Below are 9,918 nucleotides of genomic sequence, written 5' to 3'. Positions count from 1 at the left end.
TTAGCACGAGTATGGCTATATTACCCAACATCAGCTCACATTGTCTTTTATCAAAGTCGAGTCCAGGAATCGTAAATTCAATATGATACAAAAATTAAACGAGTTTTTTTACCGTATTAATCGGATCTTGCTCTTCCAACAACCTCCGCGTGACAGGTGGATGACATTAGAACAGCTCGAGAGCAATTTGAAATCAAACTCCTCCGTATGATTTCCCAAATATTTCTCGCGGTACTTTGATGTCATGTGCGTTTCGGTTCTTGCATTGCTGCGTGAAGTTGAGCACACCTAAAAACTCGAGACAGCTACCTGTATGAACTCCCGGCAGAGAACGTCCATGCCTTTGCTTAATCCATTGTTTTTATATGGGAAGAATGTTTTATTTTCAGCGTGAGAAATGCAAGGTGTGGCGAGTAAACTGGCTGAAATGCATGTGTCTCCCGCCGAATGCGTGAGACTTGAGAGCCCTGTTTGCATCTAAAGTTCTAGAGATGTTAATACACACAGACAGCAATAAACAAAAGCTGTGCATGCTCTCCTCACGTTGTTCTTGTAAAATAATAACAATATAACAAGCATCGCTTCGGTTCAATGCCGGCTCGAGGGGAATCCTCCATCTACTGCGCACGGTGTCGTGCACGTGTGGGCATTGTTGACGCTGTGAGCTAGCTAGTGATCGTTCCTAAAGAGATTGTCCAATGAAAGGTCAATACGTCATCATGTGACTAATTTTATTTGCGTCTAAATTATTTTTTATTAATTTTACTAATAGTTAGATTGGGCAGGCCTTCACAAAAGGGCATTTAATTACAAAAAAAATGCCTTGACAAAAAGGGCACTTTGATCATCCAGGGGTAAAGGGGCAGGTGCTTGGGCACCCACCGCCCCCCCCTCTGCACGTGCCTGCTGCACCCGTTGCAACTGCGAGCAGCAGAGCAACCTGCCTTCGCTTTTTAAAAATAGTATGTGTTGATAATAAACGTTTAAACTAACATTGTGATATGCTGAAAATATTTATTTTAAATAGTTGTTATTATAGGCAAGTGAAGTGTTGATTTGAGAGGCTCAATTCATCATACATGTCGTCAACTTGCTGTCGGCCGCTAACCACTTGTTTATCATAAAAACTTTAACAAACAAAAACTGCTCTAAAATGTAAATAAAAAATAAATATAACTATTTTGCCATTTAAAACAAAACTTAACTGCTTTAATTGCTGCAAGAGTACAGCTGTACAAGCTGTGTAAGCAGTTATTTTTTCCTATTTCTGCGGATTTCTTTTGCAAAATCTATGCGGAATTTTGCAGAATTATTTAAAACGTTTTAAAACGATCCGAGAGAATGTGCGCTGTGAATATTACAAAAATAAAATATTTTATAACTATATTATACATTTTATTAAAGGATTACCCTGAATTAAACTAGACCAACATGAACCAACAGATAATGGATAATGTGCTTTCACGACCATAGAGTTTTATATAATACACATATATTACTGTCTACAGTGTAACAGTAAAAAGAAAAGGCTTCTCATAATGAATGTAGCGTATATAGCAAGATAATTTCATCAGTTTAACAACACAATGTATATATATATTTATCTTGTAAACGGATTTGAAATAATAAATAATTGTCGCGTCACGTAGCAAGAGAGACGATAGAGATCTCATTAACTTCTCCGCAGTAAGTTTTATTTCAAATTCAAGTTTTACATATTAAATAGACTATTAAAAAGTTTGTGCTTCTCTCATAAAAACCTCACTGCAGACAGCACAGACTTCTACTCACAATACATACGCGATGCAGTAACTATATCTGCGGACACAGATTCCTAATGGGGAGAATTCAAAAGTTCGGACTCGGGCTGAGAATTCTGGGCTCTACTACTTTTGCATCAACTTGATTTTAATAATTTAATTGAGGAATTATATTTAAAGAAGAACAGACAGAAGCACTTTTAGTTGTGAGTTGCATTTAATAAATGTTATTTTCTGGGCTGTTTCTGATTGTAAAATTATTACTTGATAATATTGTTTAATTTATTTAAATAATTTCAGCCTACTTTTGCGTCAACTTGATTTTAATAATTTAAATGAGGAATTATATTTAAAGAAGAACAGACAGAAGCACTTTTAGTTGTGAGTTGCATTTAATAAATGTTATTTTCTGGGCTGTTTCTGATTGTAAAATTATTACTTGATAATATTGTTTAATTTATTTAAATAATTTCAGCCTACCTTTGCATGATTTAATTGAAGAATTCCCTTTAAAGAAGAGCAGAAAGAAGCACTTTTTGTTGTAAGTTTTATTAAATAAATGTTATTTTCTGGGCTATTTCTGATTGTAAAATTATTTGATAATATTGTTTAATTTATTTAAATAATTTTAGCCATTTTATGTTGTACATACGCTGTAAAAAACACTGGATTTACTAAAAAATATAGACACTAAAAAAAGGGATGCAAAAACGATGCACTAAGTTTTACTAAAAAAATGTACGCAATGGGGCACTTAGTAAATCCAGCCTTTATTTTTTTCAGTGTATATTGGGGGGGGGGGGGCAAACCAGCGTTAGCCCAGGGCCTCACAAAGGCTTAACCCGGCACTGTATACACATGTAAACATTTCTTAAATATATACATGCATGTGTGTGCATTTATCTATACAAAGTCATTATACATAGTTCACACACACATATATGATGTAAACAAAAACTTTTATTCTGATATAGATGAATCACTAACCGTTAGGCATCCCTTTTTCCATTACAAAAACACAACAGGACAGCAGACCTCTCTGTATACCATTACTGTCCAAACGTTTTCTTTAACAGCAACAGCATGTAGTCTATTTAACTGCTACATGCAAATCTGCAAAAACTCATGTGTCAATACAATACATAGAAGCATTGATGCTTATTAACAAATAAGTAAAAGTGTGACATTTCTTACATCAATTACAACAGCCCAACAACAAACATTGATTGGCAACAGCTATCTCATGTTTTAACTCCTTTTTAAGATTCACTTATAAGATTAACATTTATGTGTGAATGAGAAATGATTGATTGTTATTAGAAGAAAGTGAAAAGTAACTTCATCTACACAATATCCATTCATCCATCCATCACCAGACAATACACAGTCAAATTCTGTTTGAAATTCGGGGTATGTGATGTAGGTGCATGGTAATTCAAGTACTGCTCAGGCCCGGCTGCAGGATGAAATGACTAAGGGGGCATGTGAAATTGTTGAGGGGGCTTAACTTTATACCATCAATGATACACTGAGATCTCACTTTGAAAAGACATTTTAAATGCAGCGCTCCATAAAACACTCCATATGCAACTGCACAGCACAGGTAACCAACTCACTAATGATGATAGATCATGAGATATTATTTGATAGACTAGTAAGTGTGTATTAAGGATGTTTAAAATCTCTAACCTGTGGTCAGGACATGAATGGATTAAATCTGCAGATTTGCAAAGGTTTATTTATCTCCACATATAAATAAAAATTAGCAGGGTGACTGTGCAGTATACCACATTATATAGCCTATGTCCTATGTGATTTCCATATTATAAACGAGAGTATTCAACGGCAATAAACGTCTGCAATAAATATCCTAACTACATTATTTCTCAAAACTTTGAAAGAACTTAAAAAAAAAATGTGAAAAAAATTTTGAAAAACAATTTTCAAAGGAACTGTATTATTACAGTTACTCAAAGATGCACAAATTATTCCATATATTAATTCCTGTCTCTGGCCTCGCTCTGTTATGTAATATCTGCCTGACGAACCCATTCTCACCATATGCGCATCTCCGTCTCTCAAACAGGTATCATTATAACCTTTATAATAGACTAAACTGTATAGTTGCTTCCACTCTGTTTTTCTGATATGAATAACACACGTCGGCAAATAATTTTATTTGAAAATTATTTTTATTTATTATTTGCTAAATATTATCTTATTTGAATAGATTTTTATTGCTGCTTCCACAGACATCAGGGTGTATTTTACAAACTATAGGCTATTGTTTTACCAGTGCTTATATGTATTTAAATGTCTGAAATCTAAAATAAACATTATGAGGTTGAACACTGCATAGTGTTGATATATGACAGTGCTGAGCTCGTCCTTCTAGCTCAGCGTCAACCAACGCGAAAGACGTTTGAATCTGGCAGTAATGTCACGTCACTGAACATTCTAAATCCCATAAGGGGATAAGGATAAATTATTATTTAACTTAAACAGATGAAAATTTTATTTGTAACCATGAATATATAAATAAAACAGAGGGGGCAATGCCCCCTTTTGGCCCCTCATGGCGCCGGGCCTGGTACTGCTCCACAAGTATGTGCAACAGGCCTGTGACTTAAACCACACAAATTATTGAGGGATTAGGACATCCGCGACATGCACACTTACGCACAATTTTAAAAAATATAGCAATACCAAACACAAACAATGTAGAACAGCTTGAATACAGCATGTGTCTCCATCAGACAGTAAACGAAGCTCGGGCGCACCAGATAACACGTCAGCAGGTCTACGTCATCAGCGTCACTGCAGTCTCGGGAACGCGGGATTCAAAACAGACTGGAAGAGAAGACAATGCTGAAAAAAATTCAAAACATTTTAACTGACCCACTGATGCCACATAGACCAGGGACGTGCACAGGGGGGTTGCTCAGGTTGCCCGGGCAACTGCCCATATGCCCTTCTCGACTCAAGTTGCCCTTCCGAGGTGGAAGAAATTTTACTTTTACTTCGTTTACATTGTGCAGCGTTCCTTCGTTACTGTATTTTAATTAATTACGAAATTTATATTTTATTTTTAAATTGCTGTCTCGTGTTTCTGAGGCATTTGCGAATTAATGACTCGTTTGAGTCGATTCCTTACAAAGTGTTGCAAATAAATGAGTCTTTTGAATCGATTCTTTACAAAGCAAATGGGCCAAACGTTTTGAATTGGTTCGCGAATCAGTTTGAATGAATTGTTCAGATCGCTGCAAACACGGAATCGTCTGATGCTGTTTTACTCGTAGCCTATGTAGAAACACGCCGAATATAAACAGTTTTGGGTGACGTGGATATGAATTTACCAATCTTTTAACTAAAAGCAAAACTTCACACATGTACCCGCCATTACATACGCGTGACCTGTTCGTCGCGCAGCCTCCAGAAGTCCAGAAGCATTGTAGCACAGATTGAAGAAAATCCATCGATGATTGACGTCTGATTCGATGTATACTGTACTGATGTAAGTGATTCTCACAAAACACACGTGACATGAAAACGTAAGAAAACATGAGTTTTGTCTAAAATCATTTTTATGTAAGTGTAAACTGTCAATGTCCTCAGACCATCTTAGGAGATTCTAACTTTATACATAATGAATGCAAAACTCTTTGTCAGTTTACTTGTCTGATATTTCAGCTATAAGCTACATCATCATTGAGACTAGAGTTAATTTGTTAATTTGAAATGCTTGTCTATTCTGTGTTTGTATTCTTTTTTCTGTACTGTGTATGTTGCAGTTTTACACATAATGTATAAGTGCCCTTCATAAGTATTCTTCTGTTTGCTGTGGAGTCAAGAAATGTCTAAACATTCAAATATAAACATTATACAAAAGTACAGAATCTGTCACATTATTTTTGTTTAATGGGCACTGAGCTGTGTCCTGATTGTTTACACATGAAAAGCATAAAATGTGTAGGATCAGTTTGATTCACTTATGTGCATTTGTGTACAACACACATAAGTCAGCATTTAATGCTGTTGTTCTTTGTTGTTAAAGCATGTATGTGTTGAAACATAAACAAAGATTAATAAAATGTGACATTCTAAACTTCTGACATACTGATATTTATCTTACCAATATCTGGTCTCCACAGCAAAAAGAAAAATGTTGTCTTTACTGTTCTGATACTTATGGAGGGCACTGTATTGTGGGTGGGTGTGCGCGTGCATGTATGTATCTAGATTTATTTTTTCATGAGTAACTAGTAACTCGCAACTTGAGTATTATTTTCATTGCATACTTTTTACTTCTACTTGAGTAATTATTTCTTTACTCACTTGTACTTTTACCTAAGTAAAGTTATTGGCTACTCTTTCCACCTCTGTTAAAATCTTCATAAATCCAGGCTGAGTTTGCCATGTTAGCCTAAATAATCAGACAGATAGCAGCTAACTATCATAGCTTGCAGACAAGCAGCCTAGGCTACTATTTTTTTGGTAGGCATTAGGCAAACATGTTTGGTGATTTTAATATAGACCCGGTTATTCTCAGTCCTTCATATAGGCCGTAAGTTTTTTTTTCGGGGGTAGGGGGGGGTTGGGGGTGCCCTTTTTTTAGGACAGAGCAACTGCCCCTAAAAATTCCTGTGCACGTCCCTGACATAGACTACTTGATGATGTTTTTATTACCTTTCTGGACATGGACAGTATACCGTACATACATTTTCAAAGCTCTCAGACTAAATCTAAAACATCTTAAACTGTGTTTCTGAAGATGAACGGAGGTCTTACGAGTTTGAAACCAAATGAGGGTGAGTCATTAATTACATTATTTTCATTTTTGGATGAACTATCACTTTAACGACTATGTGAAATTGTTAAAAATATTTTATAACTTCCATTTGTAGCGAAAGCCAGGGAGCCGCTAAAGAGCCGTAATACGGCTATAATTAGACAAATATGAACTCATAATTGATGAGATAACTCATCAATGGCGGCGAGAGAGTAAAGTAAGTGATAATGGCTGTCAGCGCTTATTATACGGCTATTTTTGGTAAGCAGCATTTGTTGAAAACTGCACAACATATCTCAGATTGGGTCAGTAAAAATGTAGGCTTATATCTACTGGAGCTTACGCTTTCATGACTTGCCTGGACTGAGTCAGCAGGTGCTGCATCTGAATCAGAAGATTCTCTTTTGTAGTTTCAGTCCTTTTGGTTTTCTTCTGCAAAAATCAGCAGATCAGCAAATAATGGGATTGTACAACCATTGCACACTCTTTCTAACCTCATTGTGGGTTGACATTTACAGTAGTGGATAAATGGATGAGTGGATGTTCAGACAGCTTTGCATACACTGCCTACACTGAAAAAAATGATTATGGCCCCAATTAAATTGAGCATAATTCAATTTAGCTAGTTTTAACTATTTAATTTAAGTTTTTGATTTTAATTAATATATATTAATAGGTTTTAAGCGAATTGCATGTCTTTTAAATCCAAGTCATGTCATTTAATTAAATTCAGTTTTAAAAAAATAGGTTGGTTCTTTGCGCATGCGCGCAAATGCAATTTTTTCCCTGGCGCTACAAGAAGTTTCCAGTCAGGTTTACGGTCGATCTGAAGTTGGGATATTTCAGCCTTGGAGTTTTGCTCAGTCTGTCTATTTTCACAGTAAGTAATATTTCATGTAATACAGCACCTTTTATAACATTGAATATTTTTATAAACTTAAAATACGCCGTTTATAAGAGAGCTCCTCCAGGCCGAGTGCCGGAGGCAATCACAGGCGTTACAATATAATGTAAACAAATACCACACGACTCCGAGAGAGATATCGCTTTTATACAACAGTTCGACGGCACAAGTTTGAAAAACGAAAACTAGAAAACAACAACGGAGTTATTTTAAAAGCCTCTTTCTTTGGGAACTACTTTCTTCCACCACGGATTTGAGGGCGGCCAGTATGACAGGTAACACTCGGCTGCTTTGAATCTCATAATAACTCGATGGACAGAATAGCTGTTTCTTAATATTACCGTTTCTTGGTCATAAGGTGTAGTTTAAAGATTAGTTCAGTCGAGAATATATATGTATAATATTCAAATATGCAGTCGATTAGTAAAGATAGCGCCTGTTTGAACGTTTGCCTTGGAAGCTTCGGTACGTGAGAACTAGAGAGCGGATGTCAGTGTTCACTCGCCCCGCTGACCACCGCCCTATATGGGTTACATCTCTGACAGGGATTCCCTAGCTCTGATGTTGGCCCTGTCGGTTTTTAATGGTCTGAAATTAAATAAAATCAGCAGTATTTGGTGTCATAAAACTATAACTTGTTTCACGAGTTCACACTTACAGATAATTCTGAACAGGGTTATTAATATGCGTATTTGGCGTGCTGTCCGAGGAGAGGGCTCCGAGCTCGTTAATGGCCTGAGCCCGGAGCGCCTCCTGGTGGGGAGAGGGTTCCGGGCTCGGCCTTAGGCCCGAACCCAGAATAATCCCCCCTGTTCTGGTTAGTAAGGTGACTAGGCAAATCGTGCGGAGAAGGGGAGGTGGAGGGATGCTGAAACTATCAAGGAATGAGGGTGAGTTGATTTTCAGTCTATATAGGTTTCTGTTGATGCCGATCAGGTGAAGACCTGATTGCTGATTGTCGACAGCTGGTCATAGTTACAAGGTAATTAGGTTGATTATTTGAACGTGCTCCTCCTGAACTTTGTTAATAAAACATCATTTTATGAGTTCACACTTACAAATAATTCTGAACAGGGTTATTAATATGCGTATTTGGCGTGCTGTCCGAGGAGAGGGCTCCGAGCTCGTTAATGGCCTGAGCCCTGAGCGCCTCCTGGCGGGGAGAGGGTTCCGGGCTCGGCCTTAGGCCCGAACCCAGAATAATCCCCCAAAATATCGCAATACTGGCATCAGACAGCAGCCGGGAACAGTGTAGGTGCCCCCCAAAAAGCGGAATGTGAAATGGGGGTAAACGGGGCTCCTGCGGGAGCAGGGGGAACATCGCTGCTGCGGCAGTGGCGAATTTGTGAAATTTGGGGCTCCTGCAGGAGCAGTACAGACATCACTGCTGCAGGAGTTGAGAAATTGTGAAAATTAGAGCTCCTGCGGGAGCAGAGGAAACATCACTGCTGCGGCAGTGGAGAATTTGTGAAAGGTAGGGCTCCTGCGGGAGCAGTACAGACATCACTGCTGCGGCAGTGGAGAGTTTGTGAAAGGTAGGGCTCCTGCGGGAGCAGTACAGACATCACTGCTGCGGCAGTGGAGGTTAGTGAAAGTGGTGCTCCTGCGGAGCAGAGGAAACAACATTGCTGCGGCAGTGGAGAATTTGTGAAAGGTAGGGCTCCTGCGGGAGCAGTACAGACATCACTGCTGCGGCAGTGGAGAGTTTGTGAAAGGTAGGGCTCCTGCGGGAGCAGTACAGACATCACTGCTGTGGCAGTGGAGGTTAGTGAAAGCGGTGCTCCTGCGGAGCAGAGGAAACAACATTGCTGCGGCGGTGGAGAGACAGGCATCTGCAGGAGGCATGGGAAACATCACTGCTGCGGCAGTGGAAAAGGGCTCCTGCGGGAGCAGAGGGAAACATCACTGCGATGGCAGTGGAGGTTAGTGAAAGCAGGGCTCCTGCGGGAGCAGAGGAAACAACACCGCTGCGGTGTTGGAAAAAAGGCCTCCTGCGGGAGCAGAGGAAACGTCACTGCTGCGGCAGAGGGGAGTAGGGCTTCTGCGGAAGCAGGGGAAACATCACTGCTATTGCAGTGGGGATTAGTAAAAGCAGGGCTCTTGCGTGAGCAGAGAAAATGACACCGCTGCAGCAATGGAAAACAGATCTCCTGCGGGAGATGGTAAAAACACCACTACTGCGGCAGTGGATTTTAGTAAAGAGCTGGCTCCTGCGGGAGCAGAGGGAAAATCAAAGCTGTGGCACTGGAGAGAGTCTTATAGTTTGTCTTGTCCTGGAGCGGGTGGGATCCGCTGATGAAGGTTTGTTGGGTTTTTCTGATGTGGGAACAGTTTGATGTGAGAGCAGAGGAAAACATCACTGCTGTGGCGGTGGAGAAATTGTGGAAGGGAGGTCCTGCGGGAGCAGAGGGAAACCACTTCCATAGTAGTGGAGGTTAGTAGAGTGCAGGGAAAAAAGGGGGGGG

The sequence above is a fragment of the Paramisgurnus dabryanus genome, chromosome 2, assembly GCF_030506205.2.
Source record: "Paramisgurnus dabryanus chromosome 2, PD_genome_1.1, whole genome shotgun sequence".
In the NCBI taxonomy this organism is placed as follows: Eukaryota; Metazoa; Chordata; class Actinopteri; order Cypriniformes; family Cobitidae; genus Paramisgurnus; species Paramisgurnus dabryanus.
The sequence above is the reverse complement of the archived record's forward strand: the minus strand, read 5'-3'. Positions refer to the sequence as shown.